At 43.0% G+C, this 21,389-nt stretch overlaps 1 protein-coding gene across 1 annotated transcript in view; it reads right to left on the bottom strand.

The window, feature by feature from the left end:
• HYDIN (HYDIN axonemal central pair apparatus protein) overlaps positions 1 to 21,389 on the bottom strand; it is a 6,673,197-nt gene that overhangs the window by 56,097 nt on the left and 6,595,711 nt on the right. The gene's annotated exons all lie outside the window — the stretch shown is intronic.

Raw genomic sequence — 21,389 nt, 5'->3', positions numbered from 1 at the left:
TTTACCAGTCGATGCAATGGTGGTGGTGGCAGGGCCACAAAAAAGGATCTTGCTGAAGAGAGTCATACTGTTCACCCGCCCAAAAGAGAGTCCTGGGCCATGGACAGATTGGGGAAGTGAGTCTTTGCTTCATCAACCTTTGCCATACAGTCCCTGAACTACTTGGCACATTTTACGAGGCTCTAAAGAGACTTGATCTCCAAACTGTCTGGAACACTTGTAGGGCAGGTGTCTGACGAGGTAAGGGATAAAGTTGCCTCCCAGCTCGCAACCCTGGAATTGATCTCCAATTCGTCCATGAGGTTGCTCTCACATGCAACTGAAGTGGCGACTAGAGCTGCAGGTTCAGCCATAGTTATGAGACGCCATGCCTGGATGTGCCTTTGAGACCCCACAGACCCTTTCAAGTCTTTCTTCCTGAATGCTCCCATCAAAGCATCTTCTCTTTTGGGCCCCAAGGTGAAGGACACTTTGGCCAGATGTGAGCAGGACGGTAAGACCCTGTCTGCCGTAGGTCTACGTTTTCCCAACCCTCAATGTTCCTTTTCCAGGAACCAGAGGAGTGGCAAAATGTGGCATAAAATATCTCAGGGTCCTTTCTGTGTCACACATGATGATGATACCCCTAGGGGCAGAGGAGTAACAATTCTGGAAGATGCCCCTACCTTTGGTCTTGTCTTGCTGGGAGAAGCAGATCCCCAGCAGCTTCTCTGTCCCTTTGAAGAAGTGTGCACCATCCTCACCAATTGCGATCCAACAAATACAAACAATGACAGAAATGTGCTTTATCATGGTCTTTCTTTTACAGCTTATATTACTTATAATTTATAACCTTAAAAGTGTTTTATATATTTTAGGTTTCAATATTGTTTGGTTCCCTTCCCCTTTTACAGAGAATATGGTAAGCGAGTGCTATCTAATATCAATGGCCATAGAGGGGGTCCACTTAATCAGGGACCCAGGGATTCTTTCTCTGGGCAGCCTTATCAGCGCTCCTGAAGAATGGTCTGATTGCTTTCCTCTGGAAGCAGTCAGGGGTTGATTCTCTCTGCACCAAGCTGCCTGGCATTCAATAGCCACCGATCGTTGGGTGCAGAAGATCATAACCAGAGATTACAGCATTTCCCTCATCACTTACCCAAAGCTTCCAGCAAAACATTCCAACGTTCCACCCAGTCAAAGGGAAGAAGCAGCTGTGGAAATAAACAAGCTGTAACCAAAAAGAGTCATCCAATTAGTCCCACCAGACCAATGCGGATCCAGATTTTACTCAAGATTCTTTCTGGTGCCGAAAAACATAGGGGACTGGAAACCCATTCTGGATCTCAGCAATTTGAACAAGTCTGTTGCCCAAACCAAATTACGGATGGCCATGGTACAGTCCATTCTCACTTTTCTAAGGGAAGGTGATTGGATGTGCTCGATAGACCTTTGGGATGCGTATTACCACATCAAAATGGACAAATGCTCCAGGAGTCTTCGCTTCTGGCTAGGAGCCAATCATTACCAGTTTCGTGCCCTGCCATTCCGACTCTCTACTGCCTCCAGAGTGTTCACAAAGTGAATGGCAGTCATTACAGCTCACTTGAGACTACAAGGATTCCGGGTGTTTCTGTATTTGCACGATTGGCTCCTTACCACCCCCGCCAAGCATCTTCTGGTAACAGCCCTGCAATACACCCTTTCTTTGGCAAACTTTCTGGGGATAAATGTAAACTGGGAAAAATCCAATCTTGCACTGGTCCAGAAGATAGAATTCATTGTTGCAGTCTTCGACACCTGCTCTTGTCTGGTGTCGCTCCCAGCTCACAGACTTCCGAGATTGAGGCTTCAGCTCTGGGTGATACTCTGTCAAAACAAAGTCTCAGCAAGAGAGATTTTTCAGGTTTTAGGATCCATGGCAGCTTCCATACCAGTAGTGCCTTTTGCAAAACTGCACATGCGAATACTTCAATAGCTTCTTCTCTCTCAATGGTTTCTGAATTACCACCTCTATGCTTTCAAATTCAGATAACCAATTCTTGGAAGCAGGACCTTCTTTGATGGATGAGGCCAGACACAGAACTTTGGAGCCATCCATTCCAGCCCCTTTAGCCCAAAGCCAATGTGACCATGGATATTTCCCTGATAGGATGGGGTGGAGGGCATTTCCAGGGAAAGACAGTCCAAGGCGCATGGTCCATGTTGGAGGCCTACCTGCATAGCAACGTTCTAGAACTGAGAGTGGTGCTGTTAGCATTGCAAGCATTCCAACCTGTTCTTCCTTCTGGAACGATTGCAATTCGGTCAGGCAATATGTCAGTAGTCTGGTATATCAAAAAGCAAGGAGGAACCAAGTTCTGTCCCCTGTGTCGAAAGGCCATGAGAATTTGGCAGTGGGCGATAGCTTCCAACCACTTTCTGATGGCAACGCATATTCAGGGGAGTTCCAACGTGATTGTAGACAAGTTGAGCTGATATATTCTCTTGCCTCACGAATAGTCTCTCAATCTCGAAGTAGCGGCAGAAATTTTCAGCCATTGGGGCCAGCCTTGTTACAACCTATTGGCCTCCCCATCAAACAACAAATGCAGCAGCTATTTTGCCTTATTCCCCCCAAAGGGGGAGTCCCCGAGGGATGCTCTGATTCATGATTGGCCCATGGGACTGCTATATGGCTATCCCCCAATTCCGCTGATACCCCAATTCATAAAGAAAGCCATTCAGTTGAAATGCAAAGTGATCCTCATAGCCCCCTTTTGGCCTCGACAAATTTGGTTCCCCTTCCTTCAGCCTCATCTGTTATGCTAACCATGGATTCTGTACCCTCTTTCAGACCTGATTTCTCACCCCCCAAGGGTTGAGTCATCCAAACCTGTCCAGTCTCAAGCTGACAGCTTGGTTTCTCCACTTCCATTAGTCGCCAGGCAGGATGATCTCACCTCACCTGTTCGTGACACTATTATGGCCTCTCATAAACCATCCACCAGAAGACTATAGCTGGACAAATGGAAAAGAGTCTCTATTTGGTCAAAGAAAAAGAAACTAGATCTGTATTTGGCTCCAGTCACAGTGGTTTTACAATACTTAGTACTGCATTTATATCAAACTTTTCTCAAAAGTGTTTCCTCACATTAGGCCTCCAATCAGACAGCATACAGAGCCATGGAACCTCATGTTAGTTCTCCAGTCTTTAACTCAGTCTCCATTTGAGCCCACAGTGAAGTGTGACCTCAAATTCTTGTCATGGAAATCCCTCTTCCTGGTAGCCATCACATCAGCCAGATGAATCTCTGAGCTTCAGACATTATGCAGAAAAGGCCCTATCTAATCTTCCACAAGGACAGAGTATCAGTCCGGACAAATCCATCTTTCCTCCCCAAAGTTGTTTCTGACTTTTCCATCAATCAGACTATTGTCTTACCAGTATGCTTCCTGAATTTTTCTAATAAAAAGGAATACTGCCTACATTCCTTGGATGTGCACAGACAATGGAGATTTTATTTAGACAAGACCCCCCCAAAAGAGCAAGTATCTATCCCGGCAGAGGGCTGCCTCCCAAACATCTCTGATGCTCAGGTGAAGGCTGCCCTCTCCAAAGCAAAAAACACTGCTTCCATGGGACCAGATGGCGTCCCAGGTTGTGTCCTACATGAACTCCAAGAGGAACTAATCCCTCAAATAAAACAGCTATACAATCTCAGCCTCACTACAGGATATGTGCCCACAGAATGGCGTACAGCAACAGTGGTCCCACTCCACAAAGGTGGAGCCTCTACGGACCCTGGAAACTATCGCCCCATAAGCCTGACTAGCTTAGTCTGCAAGGCTATGGAGAGGATCATCATGGAGCTCATAAACAAAGACATTGGGGACCTATAGACACTAGATCCTACCCAGTTCGGCTTTGTCAAGGGCAGATCCTGCCTTTTGAACCTGGTTGACTTCTTGAAACAGTCACCAAAGCCATAGATGAAGGGAAGGTAGTCCACACAGCCTATCTGGACCTTGCAAAGGCATTTGACACAATACCCCACTCGGGCATCATAGATAAGCTATCCAGCTTAAATATAAACCCCTATGTCACAAGATGGGTCGCAAACTGGCTCAAAGACAGAACCCACAGAGTGAGAGTTGCTGGAGCCATGTCAGACTCGAAACCGGTCACAAGTGGCATCCCACAGGGTTCTGTCCTGGGACCACTCTTGTTCAGTATATACTTTTCTGAGGTACAGGCAAATGTGGGAGGACTATGGCTCACCAAGTTCGCAGACAACTGCAAACTGGGCACCATAATCAACTCTCCAGCTGACACAAACATCCTTCAAAAAGGTCTCACAGAGACAGATAACTGGTGCCAGCGCCATGGTTTAAAGCTAAATACCAAAAAATGTATAGTCATACCCTTTGGCAAAAACAATGTGCCCACAAATTACAACATAGGTGGAAACCCATTAAGTTCAGAGAAAGTTATTAGGGACCTGGGGACTCAAGTTGATAGCAATCTCTCCTTTGAAAACCACATTGCCAAAGTGGTTAGAAAGACCTTCTACATAGCCCACCTCATCACGAAGGGTTTCACATCTAGATCAAGAGAATTAATCGTGCCCCTTTATTCATCCCTCATCAGGCCCATCATAGAATACAATGCCCCTTTTGGGATGTACCTTACCCGACACCTGCAGCAATTAGAAAGACCCCAAAAGTATCTCACCAAGAGGATTAAGGTTCTCAAACAGATGCCATATGCTGCTCGGTTAAAAAAACTCCAGCTCTATTCAGTTGCATACTGCCTACTTCGAGGCGATCTATGCCTGACATACAAAGCTATGTCAAATCCAGAATTAATGGACATGCTCCACCTCAGTAAATCTAAACTCCGTAGAGCCACACACTCGAGGGACTTAAACCTCAGCACAGAAATAAATAGAACTTGCTGGAGGGACAGGTTTATAACCCAGAGGCTCCCTTTGCTCTGGAATAGAATTCCAGTTCATGTTAGGCAGAGCACCTCACTGAATCTCTTCAAGAAGAATCTCGATAGGTGGATGGGGGATCATAGGTTTGTCCCAGGGATTACTCCCGTGTCACTATTAGACAGAGGCACAGTAAACCAAACCTTAAAAAGGGCACAGTATACTCAAATCAAGGGGTGGCATAAGCCATACAGAATCAGGCTAGGCTTATAATTCCCCCAGGGCAGACAGCCTAGTATGAACCTATGAACCTAAGACCAAAGAAATTCGCAAAACTAACCAACTTTTCATTTCCTTCTCTGGGCCTAGAATGGGAAATTCTGTCTCCAAGGTCACTTTATCAAAATGGCTACGGGAATGCATACGCTGCACATATTCATTTGCAAAAGAATCTATGCCTCATAATATTAAAGCTCATTCTACTAGATCTATGACAACATCTATAGCCTTCTATTCCAGGGCTTCTATGGATGATATCTGTGCAGCAGCCACTTGGGCTAAACCCCACACTTTTATCAATCATTACAAATTGGGTGTGGTCTCCAGAGGGAGAGCTGCCTTTGGCTCAATGGTACTCAAGAACGTTCTTTCATAAGGGCCACCCAAGGATCACAAGGTAGCTGGGGATTCTGTCACATCAGTGATGAATGGAAAGAAGATTAACATCAGATAAAGAAGTTATGTCTTACCATAATGTTCCATTTGTGTTATAAATTTTCTTTCATTCATCACTTCCCACCCTCCTTCCCCCGCCAAAGGCTCCTGGGGGATACTTTGGGTCCAAGTGGTGTCTTAGGGCATTTGTGCAGAAATGGCCTCTGCTTTACTTGTATAACATGGGCAAACTCAATCTGAGGTAACAGGGAAAAGGGCAGTGTGGGTAGAAACTTAGCTCGAGAGTTTTTGGCTGGCGTGAGCTTGGTATTAGGCTGACTCGGTTCTGAGGGCTCGGAACCGAACCCATCAGTTATGGATGAAAGAAGATCAACAACACAGATGGAACGTTATGGTAAGACATAACTTTTTTTTTGTTCTGACCAAATAAATAGAGGGTCCAACAGTAGATGTTTCCTTTCTTTTCCTGCTTCTTGCAGAATTTACTGTTGGATCTCTCTATTTACCAGGACATTGGTTCTTAGAAGAAACATCTGCACCGGAGTCTTTTCATCTCCGATCCTGCTGAATTCCAGGGAGATAGTTGAAACTGTGCTATCAGGATGGGAAAAAGAGGTGGGAGGTGTTAGGTGGATATAGGCTTGCCCCAGCCCTCACTCACTCTCTGTCCCAGAGGTTTGGCAATTCCATCACCAGAGGTAGTTGTGTTAGCTGATTTTGTAGCTGTGTCTTTTGTGAATGGATGGGTGATTCCAGTAGCCTAAGAATAATCGAAAACACACCACTAGATTGCATGCCTGATTCCAGTTTCTAAAATTGTAGTTGTGAGCTGTCCAACTCGTTTTTTTTTTTTCCAAGAAGTGCTGTTCGGAGTGGCATGTTTCCATTTGAGATGTTTGCAGCACCAGGCCCACATTCAAGGATGTCTCCATATTTAATTGCTTTTAATGATTTTATTTTTAAAAGGTTAACAAAAAATAACACTCTGTCTTTGACTTGTTGTGGTTGCATAATGAGATGAAATACTTTTCAAGGGAGCATGTCAATGTGCTAAGTAAAACCTCATTTTGAAAACATTATTAATATTTGCAACATGGTAATATAACTGTGTCTGTATGCTGTACACATGTACAGATATCAAAGTATGTTTAGGACTTAGCTTATGGAAATTATGATTTTTTTTCATATTTTGGTAAATAACAAGGAATCATGTTAATGTGCCAAGTAATACTTAATTTTGAAGACAGTATTACTCCTTACAACATGGTAAAAAACTGTCGGTATGCTGTGCACATGTACAGATATCACAGTTTGTTTAGTCTTGTAGGATTATGAAAATTATATATTTGCAATATTTCTCATTATTATGCCCATATCCATGCAAGGGAGCATGGTGACAACACAAATGATGCATCATTTTGAAGCTAACATTGAGCCACACAACTTGTATACTGATGTGTAGTCTCTGTCTGTTACAGGTGATGAGATATTATGCTTTATTTCTCAATTATGAGAGATATAATAGTAATCATATTTCTGTGAATATTTCAGTGAAGGAGCATCACACAGTAATGGTTAAGGTATCATGTTAAAGCTGACATTCATACAAACAAACTGATTAGAAATTATATGGGTCTACATAGTACATTCACAAAGATATTGTGTTTTTGTTTAACCAAAAAGGTAAAAAATAAGCACACTACCAGCATTCCTTGGCAAATATATAATAATGACTTAGATATACACTATCAACATTTACACTGTTGAAAAGGTCAGTGTCTGCTGAACAACTTTCACATTTACATTTTTAGTCTAGCTGTTATGATTAAAGAGTTAGCATTTGTTTCCTGCAAGGTATTACAAATTGATTATCTGAAAATTAGCTTAGGCTATAGTGTTGTTCCTATGGTGGAAGTAAGCAGACAGCATTTTCTGAGCTGCTCTGGAGTGAATAAGTTAAGAACCTCAAGTCAGCCAGGTTAGCTAGTTCAAATGGAGCAAGTGTTAGCTTTCCTAACAGAAAATTAAGATCCCAAGGAGGGTCCACTCATTTTCTTGGAGGCCTCTTATGCAAAACCCATTTCAAAAACATGACATGAGAATACACTGAAAGAGGAGGATCCACAAGCAGATATGCTGAAATGGATGATAAATTAATCTTGATAGGGGAGTAAGAAAGGCCATAGGATAGCAACTCGCACAAATATAAAACCAGTGAACAGCTAGCTCTGAACTGGTGCTGTTTAAGTTGTTAGCACCAAATTATAAAGTTTTTTTCTATTTGCTAATATACTTTTTTCTAGTGGCAGGATTTCTTGTCTCCATTAGTACCTGCTACATCTTCAGTAAACAGCTGCCTTAAGGGAATTAAGACCCTACTGTCCAGCAGTCAGTTGAAGCTAACTGGTGTTGGGGTGTATCAAGCACCCCTGTTCTTGTGTGAGTAGATACAGTCTGCAAGGAAGCTTGTGGTACTTGTCCCTGGCCATTTTCAAAAGAAGGGAGAACCACAGCTGTCTGGGCCAGAAGGGATTCACAGTGATCTTGGGGGAATCTTCAGAAGTACCCTGAATATTAGTGGAAAGGGTAGAAAAGCATAAAGGATCATTCCTGTCCAAGAAAATGAAAAGGCATAGTTTTGCCAGGTCTTCTTGCACTGAGTCCTGAAGCAGAATCCTGCCAACTAATTGTTCAGAGAGAAAGCAAAGAGGTCCACTTAAGGAACTTCCCACAGATAGATCAAATCTTGGAAGACCCCCTAATCTTGTTTCCATTCATCACAGTGTGCCATTGTCCTGCTCAGGTTGTTTGCCACACAGTTTTGCTCTGACGGAATGCAAGATGACTGTAGAATAAGATTGTGCTACATACCAAGCTAACATGGCTAGTCTGCAGAGAGGGTATGATTTGTTTTCATATTGCTTGCTGATGTACCATATCACTGTGGTATTGTTTGTAACAACTTGGAGGTCCTGGGGACCAAGGATGATTCAGGGAGTTGAGTGCCATGATTAATGCAAGCATCTTTTATTTATACACTTGCATCTGTCCTTGTTGTCCCACACACCTTTATCCCTCCTGAAACTGCTCCCCAAGCAAAGTCTGAGTCATCTGTGGTAACTGACTGCTTTGGGACAGGACGGGAAAAGGAGAGATCTGGATTAGGGTTATCTGTTGTCTCCAACACGTGATGTCCCTTCTGACAAACCCCAGCACTGGAATCTGAAAAGATAAGGGATGTTGGTGCTGGAACCAAAGAAATTTCAGATACAACTATATATTTCTCATCTGGAGTCTTGCAGATGTATCATGATAAATGTAGGAACCATAAGAACCCAAATCCTGAGGAATTCTCTCACTGACCGAAGTCTGAGTGGGAAACCATAGAAATAGATCTAAGATATAGATAGTCACGTGTTGGAGACAACAGATAACCTAATCCAGATCTCTCCTTTTCCCGTCCTGTCCCAAAGCAGTCAGTTACCACAGATCTAAGATATAGATAGTCCTTCTAGCATGTCGAGGGATCAGTTGCTAGTGTCCTCTCCTGCTCAGCTGGTGAACCTGGGAATATTGAGGCAATGCTACAATTGCCTCATGTACACAGACAACCCTCTCCTCCTCCCACAAAACACAAATACATGCGAGAGATGCAAATATACGGCCAAACTGGAGGCTGAGCTCTCTCAACATAGGACTGGCAAGACCAGTCAGGAGGAGAAGGTTACCACACACACACTATAGACCCAGTCTCACATAGTACCATCACAACCTCAAATCATACACATAAACACACAAAGACATACTCGGAGGCTCTGATCAAAAATCTACCAAAACAGCAGAGGCCACCAAAGCAGACACCCAAACAGCCACCACCTCAGAACACAACACCTGCAACACATAGACCTCACAGTCAGAGTGTCAAACAGTCACAGCCCTTAAGGCCAAACACAATGCCAGACACACTAGTCATTGGTGACTCCATAGTCAGACACACTGACGTCCCACTCACCAGACTGAGTAAGGAGAAGGTCACAGTAAGCTGCCTGTCGGGCGCCAGAATCCGCCACATAACGCAAGCACTCAGGTCCCCCCACAACAGGTACCAATTCGACTCAGTCATTGTCCACGCTGGTGTAAACGACCTGAGACGTACCTCCTTGGACTACATGAAAGATACATTGAGGAGCTCTCTGATTATGTAGCCCAGGCAGGTATGACCCTGACCTTGAGCAGTATCCTACCTTCACCAAGAATGATGCCACAATACAGAGATAAGATGATCAGCTTTAACAATTGGCTTAAACTCTGGTGTCATTCAAAGGGGATCCAATGTCTGTCTGCCTGGGATGACATGCTGGACAAGCCACGCTGCCAAGGGGCGGGGCTTGCACCTGTCACCCTGGGATTCCGGATATTGGCAAAGGCTCTTGCCACCCCATAGTGCCTTTTTAGGCAAGGCTCAAATTCTAAACCTACCACCCTAGAACACAAAAAGGAAAAAACTAAGGGTAATGCTGCTCAATGCCAGAAGTCTAAATCTCAAAATGCACGCACTCAAGGCCCTTCTCAGTATGGAGAACATCGATGTCTGTGCTGTGACAGAAACCTGGTTCAAGGCTCCTGAGAGCACCCCAGCACTATCAGGTTTTACCTCATATCATGCGTTCCCCAAAATCCGGTCAATACCAAGAAAGGAGGGGGTATCCATATTCATCAAGGACACCCACACCTCAAGACTGGTGGCAATGCACGATGCATCGGAGACCATCCAGGTGCAATTAACCATAGGCAAGACTGCTCTGCAAATTGTAGCATGTTACAGGCCACCCTCACAAACTCAGGAACCTCACATGTCCTTCCTGAAAACACTAGAGGGGATAAATGTATCACCAAACACCATCATACTAGGTGACTTCAATTACCCTAATATAGACTGGGAACACTACTCAAGCCCAAACACCCTAGCCCAAAAGTTCCTGGAATTCATAAACTCAAATGCCATGGAACAACTAGTCACCATCCCCACAAGAGGAGAAAATATACTTGATCTCATCATCACGAACATGGGAGCACAATGTTCAACACTGGAAGTATACCCCTCACTGGTGAGATCAGATCACAAACTAATCTCGCTGGAGGTCCTCATCCCACCCCCACCTGAAATAAAAAAGACCACAGTAAAGAACTTCTCGAAAGCCGACTTCACACTTCTAAAGACTAGTGTGGTCTCCTTTAAGGCCCCTGAGCTGGCGGAAAACAGTACTCAAGCCACTGAATCACTTACAAATGCCTTCTACCAGCACCTGCAGGACTGCATGGATAAGGCAATCCCAAGCAAAACAAAGACTCTTTGTACCAAAGGCAAGGCCAGTCTGGTGGACCCCAGCCATAAACAAACTCTACAACAAAAGGAGGAAGCTACTACAAGATAGAGCAAAATCCTTAAAAGGTAAGACACCCTTGATCACTATAAGTAAAAAACTAAGAGCTCTCATAAAATCATCCAAAGCAAATTTTGAGAGAAAAATAGCTAAAGACTCAAAAGACAATCATAAGGCCTTCTTTAGCTATAAAGAGAAACCTGGGAGGAAACTCCCAGATATGTTCAGAACTAGTTCAAAATGATGTGAAGATTACTGATCCTACAGACATTGCCAACATACTGGCTGACAGGTTCAGTGCAACTCCCCCCCCAAAAGGAGAGATATCTATACCAAGCATTGCAGCCCCCAAACATCTCGAACGGCCCAGTGAGAACTGCTCTCTCCAAAGCAAAAAACACAGCATCCATGGGACCTGATGGTGTCCCCGGCTGTGTGCTCCACTTAACTCAAACGGAATTAAACCCACAGCTAGGACAGCTGTTTAATCATAGTCTTACCTCTGGATCATTTGCCCAGGGTGGCACTGCAACTGTGGTCCCACTTCACAAAGGCAGTGCCTCCACCGACCCTGGAAATTACCGCCCATTAGCTTGACAAGCCTTATCTGCAAAGCCATGGAGAGGATCATAATGGACCTCATAAATAAAGACATAGGGAACTTGCAGACTTTGGATCCATCCCAGTTTGGCTTTGTCAAAGGCAGATCATGCCTTCTAAACTTGGTTGACTTTTTCAAACAGTCACCAAAGCCATTGATGAGGGAAAGGCAGTCCATACAGCCTACCTCGATCTGGCGAAAGGCCGATACAATACCCCACTCGGGTATCATTGAAAAACTCATCAGCTTAAATGTTAACCCATACATCACAAGATGGGTTGCAAACTGGCTGAGTGACAGAACCCACAGGGTCAGAGTTGCTGGCGCCATGTCAGACTCAAAGCCTGTTACAAGTGGTGTACCACAGGGCTCAGTCCTGGGCCCACTCTTGTTTGGCATCTACTTTTCAGTACCAAGCAAACACAGGAGGGTTATGGCTGACAAAGTTTGCAGATGACTGCAAACTGGGCGAATAGAAAAACACATCTGACACAGATATCCTTCAGAAAGGTCTCACAGAAACGGATAACTGGTGCCAGAGCCATGGCCTAAAGTTAAATGCCAAAAATGCATAGTCATACCCTTGGGAAAACAAGGTTACCTAGCTACCAAATAGGTGGCAATCCACTGAGCACAGAAGAAGTTATCAGGGACCTAGGGACCCAGGTTGATAGTAGTCTGTCATTCGACACCCATGTAGCTAAAGTAGTTAGGAAGACCTTCTACATTGCCCACCTTATCATGAAGGGATTCTCATCTAGATCAAGGGAGGTCATAGTCTCCCTATACTCATCACTCATCAGACCAATGATTGAGTACAATGCCCCATTCGGAATGTATCTGACCCGACACTTGCAGCAGCTGGAGAGGCCACAAAAGTTCCTCACCAAAAGGATAAAGGGTCTCAAACATCTGTCCTATGCTGCCCGACTGAAAGAACTCCAGCTCTATTCAGTCGCTTGCTCAGAGGTGACCTTTGCCTAACATACAAGGCCATGTCAAACCCAGATTTGATGAATATGCTTCACCTCAAAAAATCTAGATCCGGCAGAGCCACAAGGGCGGGAGACTTAAACCCTATTAATAGGACGTGCTGGAGGGATAGATTCATCACCCAAAGACTCCCTATGCTGTGGAACAAAATTCCAGTATATGTGAGGCAGAGCACCTTGCTGGCCTTGTTCAAGAGAAATCTTGACCAATGGATGGGAGATTGCAGATATACCCCAGGGATTACCTCAGTGTCACTGCTCGACAGAGGCACAGCAAAATAATGGGTATAGTTCCCCATACTAAAGGGTGGTAAGCCACAAAACTATGGGCTAGGCTTGTAAATGCCCTCGGGCAGATAGCCTAGTATGAACCTATGAACCTATGAACCTATATTATTTTCCTGTGGAACAAAAGCTCTTTGAACTGTGGTGTCTAGTTGACATCCCAGAAACACAATCCTGTGAAAAGGAGTCAAGAAAGGCTTTTGAATGTTCTGTTACAATCCTAGCTTATGTAAAATATTTCTTTTCTGAGAGACAGAGAGAGATATTCTAGACAATTTGAAAAAGACTTTGCAACAATAAGCAAGTCATCTAAATATGGAAAAATGTGGACACCCTATAGCCTGCAATAAGCTTTTTAACTGGAGGTAGACACTTTGTGAACACTCTTGGTGTGGAGAGTCCAAAGGGTAGGGCAGAGAACTGATAATATTATCCAGACACACAAACTTAAGAAATGTCTGAAGTCCGGATGAATAGGAATGTGATGATAAGCATCTTTTATAATATTACAAAAGAAACATGAATGAAGAAGAAGATGTAACAGATTGTGAAGTGACATAATTTTGAGTCAGGGAACTCACAGTAGTTTTAGGAAAGAAAGAAAGATCCAGAACTCGTCTCTAACATTTTCTTTCCCTGGCACTAAAAATATACTTGAATAAAACCCCTTTCCCATTTGGGAAAGTGGAACAAGTTCTATCACTACTTGGGACAGCATGTGATGAAGGACAGGTGTAAATAAGTCTGGTTTGGAGGATAAGTGATTGCTCCCTGGAAAGGAGGAATTTCCTCTTACTGCCATCTGTAATCTTGATGAATGATCTTCAGAACCCCTTTGTCTGAACATGAAAGTTATGTACTTACCATAATGATACATCTGTGTTGCCTTATTTTTGTCCTGTTTGATGTTTGGGTAGTCAAATCTCACCTTGGCACTTTCTGCCAGAATCAAGACTGACTGCTACCCTACCAACGATTCTGGATGAAAATGAGATGACATGGATCTATTGTTATAGTAAGTACATAACTTTTGCATGTGATGTTTATTTTAATCCAATTCAACACTTGGAACAGATTCACAAGTTGTGCAAAAAGAAATGGGTGGTCTTGAGGATGGACATTCCTGAGAATGGCAGAGCCAAAGGATGCACAAGCTCTAGATTGCACATCCAACTTGTAATGCAATATAAAGGTATGAACTGTTGACCAAGTTGCTGCTGCACAGATGTTATGAACAGGAATTATTTTCATGAATGCTATAGAGGTAGCAGTTGCTCTAGTGGAATCCGCCTTTGGCTTTGAGTGCAGGGACAACCCTAGATTTTTATAAACAAAGACAATGTAGTCTGCCAGACACTTAGAAAGTTTAACTTTTGACACAGTTTTGTTTTGGCAAAGGAGAGCAATAGCTGATCTGATTTTCTAATATCTTCAGTACAGTGTAAGTAAAATCTAAGCTGTCTATGAACGTGTAATATATGAAATATATGTTCTCCTTTACTAGAGTAAACTTTGAAAAAATACTGGCAGGTCAATGTACTGATTCAGATTTGCTTCAGATGAAACATTTGGGAGAAAGGCAGGGTTTGTTCTCAATGCCATTGTCTTTGTGGAAGATGAGAAAGGGTGGCTTGCTTGTAATGCAGAAACTTGTCTGTCAGATGTAATGGCAATCAGGAAGACAGTTTTCCAAGAAAGAAACTTCAAGTCAGCTGATGATGTAGGCTCAAAAGATTTCCGAGTTAATGACTGAAGGAAAACATGGCATCCCATGGAAGAACTAGTTCTCAAATGGGAGGCCTCAGTAAAAAAGTTCCCTTGAGGGAACCTTTGGATATCATAACAGAAACAGTGGAAGAGTCATTATGACCTATGTGAAACTTTGAAATGTCAACCATTTGAACTTTGATAGTAAAAAAAAAGAGTAGAACCGTGGTGACAAAGTTGTTAAAAATTCCAATATCGATGGGAGTGGGGCAGAAAAAGGACCTAGTCCTTTTGATGACAGCCAAATAGAAAATCTTTTCCATTTGCTTTTTTGTAAGTTGTTTTGGTTGACTGGTTTTAAGAAGAAATTTTGTGGACTACTGGGGAAAATAGCCTGGCATCTTTGACTACCATTAAAATAGGAGAAATCATACAGTTGTAGGGTCTGTAGATATTATAGAGGCATCCCAGATGGGTGACTCCGGAGATCTGGAATGGGATCCAGCACCCAAGGAGGGTGCATGAAAGGAGGCCAAACGAAGGGAACCAAACTGCCAGGCCCAGCCCAGAGCAATAAGGATCACTTTGGTGTTGCACCTCATGGCCTTCTTTATAAATTGTGTTGCGAAGTATTGATGGCAATCCATAGAGGAGACCCAGAGGACAAGTGTGGACTAGAACATCTCTGTGACTGTCCCTGCGGAGTGATGAAAGCAAAGTAACTGCTGCACTTCTTGTTATGGCATGAGGCAAAGAGGTTGCAGTAAGGTTGGCCCAAGTGCCATAACATTTCCACTGCCACTGTTTGTTTGAGAAAGACCATTTCATTTAGTAATAGGATACATAAGCTCAGTTTGTCTAACACATCTGACAGTTTGTTTCCAGAAATGTGCACTGTTACAAGGAAGTGATGATAAGACATCACCCACTGATAAACTTGCATGGCCTTCCAGTAAAGAGGATATGAACATGTTCCTCCCTTGTTTGTTGATGTGCCATACCACTGGCATATTGTCTGTCTGGATGGAAATCACACTCTTGGACAGGAAGTCCTGGAAAGGCTGCAATGCTAGGAGGACTGCTGTCATCTCCAAGATATTGATGTTGAGGTTTGGTCTCCACAGATGACATGTCCCTTGAACCATCTTCCCCTCAAAATGCCCCCACCACCCTAGAAAGGAAGTGTCCATTGTTACTGTGGGTTGGGGGGGATTGATGAACAGAATGTTCTCCCTTCTGCAACTGATAAGTTACTCACTAACTTATGTGGTTTCTGCATATTTGAGTAAGACAGATTCTGGCATGGAAGGGATGGAGGTTCTGTGACTATTGGACTGACAGTGTCCAGTGTAACACGTCAATGTAGTATCTTACTAGTGGTACTAAAGCGATGATAGAAGCCATCAGACATAACAGATGTAGAACCTGAACAGCTACCCTATCTTAATAGCAGAACTCTTGATGTGGGAAGTTTAGCAGTTTAATGAATCATATCAGTTTGACATGCTATGAATTCTAATTGTTTGGTAGGGTACAGCTTACCGTTTGCATTATTGACAGTTATGCCTAGCTGATCTCCAAGACAAAGCAGAACAGAAAAACCTGGTGCTGAAGTAGTACATCCCTGGAAGTAGCAGTTGGGAGCCAATCGTCTAGATATGAGAAAACTTGGATCCCTTGCAGTCGTAGAAGAGCTGCTACTACTGCCATAATCTTGGTGAATACCCGGTGGCTTGCGTCAGACTGTATGGCAGTGCTCTGAACTGGTAATGACTGGCTCCCAGCCAGAAATGAAGACATTTCCTGGATTGCCTTTGAATCTTTAAATGGTAATAGGAATCTTGGAGGTCTATAAAGCATATCCAATTGTCCTTCTTTAACAGTCGTAGTATGGACTGTAGCATGACCATCTGGAATGTTGTGTTTTACAAACTGATTGAGGTGGCTGAGGTCCAATATTGGCCTAAGGTTCCCTGTCTTCTTTGCAACTGAGAAAAACCTGGAAAAGACTACAGAGTCTAACTGGTCTGGTGGGACCTGTTGGGAGACTTTTTTCTAGCAAGTTTGAAACTTATGTTACTATAGATTCCAGTTGGCTTGGTGGAGTATCAGGAATCTTTTCTTTGAAGGCTACAAAAAGGGTATGGCATAGCCTCTGATAATTATCCTTAACACCCATGAATCTATAGTAATGATTTGGCAGGCTTGTATGTGCAAGGGTAAGTGCCCCTTGACTGTCTCCAGAGTGCAGTTGGTAGGGTTACTCATTAAAAGGGGCCACAGAAATCTTGATTCTGTAGTCTGCCTCTGTAGTGACATCAGTTTGAGCTGCTTCATTTGCCTTAGGGGGGGGCCTGTCATGGAGAAAACCTTGTGATTTCTTGAACCAAATTTTCTTACCTCCCCTTTGATTCCTGGAATAGTATCTATGTGGAGTGGAGAACTGGATTCCTACAAAAACAGGGTCTTGCCATATTGTTTACTCCTGGTAAGTATCTCTTTAACCTTGGGTCAAAATATGGTGGAACCATCTAAATTGGCATTAATGAAGGATGGTTTGAAGCTTTCAATGAAGTCGCAATGCTGCATCCAGGCATGATGACACATGGTAATGCCTGTACCAGCTACTTTTGCTGTGCCATCTGCTGCTTTTGATAGCAGCTGCATGGCAACATAAGCAGTTTGTATGGTAGACATTCAGATGTCCACTGTCTTTTGGACATCTGATGGTAAGTTACTCAAAAGAGAGTTGGATATCTTCTTCAGCAAGTCCCTTTGGAAATGAGTCACATGAGCAAGGTAATTCAGCACCCTGAATGCAAAAGTCACTGATGTGTAAGTTCATTTCCCTAACCTTTCCAAAGCCCTGGACTCTTTGCTAGAGAGACGATTGGAAGATCTCTCTCTCCGAACAGTTCTTTCTTTGTGGCTGCTGTTATCACCATGACATCTGCTGGAGGACTTTTAAATGAGTGCGTTATGTCTTTTGGAGCTACTAGGATTCTGTTTGGTTATTTAGGGATTGTCTCTTTAACATCAGGGTCCTTCCATGCCCTCTGTGCCATAAGATTTACCAATGCATCAGAGGAGAGAACCACCCAGAACACAGATGAGCCAGACCCAAAGCATCAAGGAACACAGACTCATCCATAGAGGAAGTTTCAGTGGATCATCCCCTCTTCTGCTTCATCAATTCTAGGATGTCCCCAATTGTAACGTCTTCCGGGGGAATACTTCTCCCTCATCCAAATCAGTGACCTCAGTGACAGTCACAAGAGATGAGTCTGTGTGCTTCTGTTTGTACGTCTGCTTTCTTGGAACATGACTGTGGGGTTCTGGTGGAGACGAATCAGACTGGGAGCACAAGTGCTGAGCTATCTTGAAGTCTGTGGATTCTGACTGTCCTTGTCAACCTGAATGAGAGGTATAAGGAAAGGATTCCACTGAGTGTCGAGTCAGACCCAAACTTGGTGCATGCACCTGCCTTCTGGTTCAGAGAAGGCCCTCTCCACAGCTTTGAAAGCAGACTCCTCCATTGGAGCTGAGAAGGTACTTCCTCAGTTGATTGACTCTGGAAGCTTCCCCATGCCAACAGAAATCTGCTTCAAGGAGGATCTCAGACTCAAGCTGTCAAATGCCTAGGCATGGAGTGGGAGAAATGGCTCTGAGAACTTTGAGGTTGATTTCACTGTTGGCATTCTGATACTGAAACTTCAGCTCCAGGACTCATCTCGACCTGATATCATTGGAGATGAAAGAGTAAGGGACATAGTTGAAGCTGTCATCTCTTGGACTGTCAGATCTGACCAAGGTATGCTGAAAGGGTAAGGACTCATGAGAACCAGATCAGAGTAGTGGACTGGTACTGGAGCAAAGTGCAACATGGTCAATAGGCCTGTTTTCAAATCTCCTCTTAGGGACAGTACTAGGAGGATTCCAAGCTGGATCTGTGTCCTCAAAAATTTTCTCATCATTTGGTCAACTTCCATTCTATGAGAGTTCTTGTGGACCTGCCAGACATTGATGACAAAGCTATTGATACGAGACTGAGGGCTCACTAGCTCTGGTGAAATGGTAGCTCTAGGGGAGGGAATTCAGACCCAGATGGCAGGTGGAGCCAACTGCCTAGAAGTTTTTGGTTTCAAACCAACAACCTGGACAGATCCAGAGACCACTTTCTTGATTTTTACAGTCTCTTTTTTCTACTCTCTTTTCACCAGTTCTTTTTTCTACACACATCTCTCTGTTTTTTAGGCCAGTCCTTATCTTTCTCCTTCCTCTTTTCAGTACTTGGAGAAGCAGATGTGGATCTTGCTTCAGAAGACTTAGTGGATGATCCTGTCTGTGGGGGGTAACAAACCCTTGACTATCAGTTTCTCTTCTAACTTGAATGGCTTCGGTACCCAAAGCAGCACAAATTTCACAATTTTTCTAAAGGTGAGAGGCACCCAAGCAGTAAATACACAAGGAATTGAGATCTTTAGGCAGGATCTTGTGTCCACAGGCTGAACACTTTTTAAAGTCTGATGCTTTGTCAGAAAAAATATACACATTATTAGAAAAACTTCTATTACATTCTATCTATCTATCTATCTATCTATCTATCTATCTATCTATCTATCAATAAACAACAGTTAAAATAAACAGAGGAAAACTAATAAATTACCCTATCAAACCTGCTGTTATACACAGTTAGTAGAGCTATTACTAAAAATGTAGCAATACCAGAAAAATGTAGAAAAAAAATCACACTACTAGTCTTAAGGACTAATTATGTAAAAAACTGCCCAACAACCTAACCTAGCACTAAGCTATACTATACACAACACTAAACAATGTAAAGGAAGGAGTCAAGGAGAAATTTAAAACTGAAAAAAGCTTCACTTCACTTATTTTGTCCCCAGAATGAGCACTCAGAAACACATCTGGATGAAGAGATGGTAAACGAGATCTGAGGTAATTCAGACAGAAGAGGGAATTCTGGGTATAGGGGAGTCAGAGTCTTGGATCCAAAGCTTTGTCAAAGACACCAAGGTTGGATTTAACTATCCAAATGTTTAATCTCTTAAAAATAGATATCATTGGATCTATCTGTTGCCACAGAGAAAACTGGTGATTCAGGCATTCTGGAGGAGAAAAAAAGAGCCTGCCAGGAGGGGGGAGGGGGGGGGCAAAGACTTTTAAATAGCCAATCTGACTTGCTGCACTGTCCTTAGTTTTGAGAGTTTACAGAATTCTTCTTTGAACCACCTTAGCATTTCTTCTTAAATGCCTGTTTACCTGTATTTTGTTGACTGTTTTTTTAACAAAACTGGATGAGGAGTTACAGAATCCCTTGAAAAAGGAGGGCTGAAAAATCTTTATTAATAGATTCCTTGTATCATCTTACCCCTATCATTACACTTTTTGATCACCTCTGCAGCAGAGTAGCCAAAAACTAAATCTTCCCAAAGGAGAATTTAAAATTCCATTTTAACATCTGGGAGGTTCTGAAAATGCAGTCATACAAAACTTCTCAAAACCGTACCCATGGCCACAGCCCTTGAAGAAGTATCAACCAAGCCCTACTTACACTGTATACAAAGAGTAGTGACTTGAACTACAGAGGAAAATAAATTATTTAAATAGACTTTTCATCACAAGAAGAAAGTGAAAGCTATAGGTTATTATTAGGCTAGTGACCCCAGAGTTTTTTTAAGCCCAGTACTAGTTTCCAAGATTACAATCAAACCTTGGACCTTGTGTCTATGAAGTAAACTTGGTATGTACTTATCATAATGATAGATCCATGTTGTCCCTTTCAGCCTGTGGGTTATTGGATCCAATTCAGATCTGAGACCATCCATTTCCAAGACTTCTGCCCTGAACTCTGCCCCATCTACCCATAATGCCTAGCTCTGACAGACTAACCTCAGATTGAGTTTGTCCCTCTCCAAACCAGTTTCACTGCTGAACCCAAAAACCTGAAACCAAGGACACCCACCCCAAGCAAAAGGTGGAAAACAGCAGCTCCCATGACAAGGTCAAGCAAGGGATCGAGAAAACATAATACAGGAGGAGGAAGTTGGGTGGTATGGTTGAACTGGATGGAAAGAGACAACATGGCTCTATTGTGTTAAGTACATAACCTTCATATCTGATAATGTCCTTTCCATCTGGGTTCAACCTGCCCAGCCAGCTTGCAGAAACTAAAGCACTGCTGGGGATTTCCTACTGGCTGAGGACAGTAAACCTATATTGTTTTGTCTGTGATAGAGCTGCTTTCTGTTGTAATTCCTCCATTTTGTTTTCGGTTTTAAGAAATCTACTGGGCCTTGTGTTTTTGTTCTATGTGGGAGACAGATTTAAATTATCTAGGCTGCATATTTCACATATTTTTCATTGTTTAATTGTCTCTTGAGTGATACTTAAAGACAGAGTGAATTTCTGGCCCTTTGTCTTTTTCTGAAAAGATTTAAAACTTGCAGAAACTAAAGCACTGCTGGGGATTCCCTGCCTGTGTTTCCCACCACCCTCACCTTTGTTGATTTGCTTTTTAAACCTGGTGATTTTTAAGCTGCCCACCCCTACTGTAAGTTGAGCTTAATAAGCTCCTCCTTTTCTAAATGCTGCTGATGTACTGAATTATTTATTTGTCTTTCCTTTTGCTGGTATTGAAAAAGTGCATTTTGCCTCTCATTGTCTGTTTTACTTGATCTGAATTCATTATATACGTAGTGTATTCTTACACTCTAGCAGACACTTATTTATACATCAAGAGGTCAGTGGATTTTCCATGTAGTGCACTGGGAGGTAGCCTGGTCTGTTTAGGTTGGTGAAACATTTGAGATTTTTGCATGTAGTTTTATTG

The sequence above is a fragment of the Protopterus annectens genome, chromosome 8.part0 (genome assembly GCF_019279795.1).
Source record: "Protopterus annectens isolate FY-2018-M chromosome 8.part0, PAN1.0, whole genome shotgun sequence".
NCBI classification, from domain to species: domain Eukaryota; kingdom Metazoa; phylum Chordata; order Ceratodontiformes; family Protopteridae; genus Protopterus; species Protopterus annectens.
This window is presented reverse-complemented; position numbering and strand designations above follow the sequence as displayed.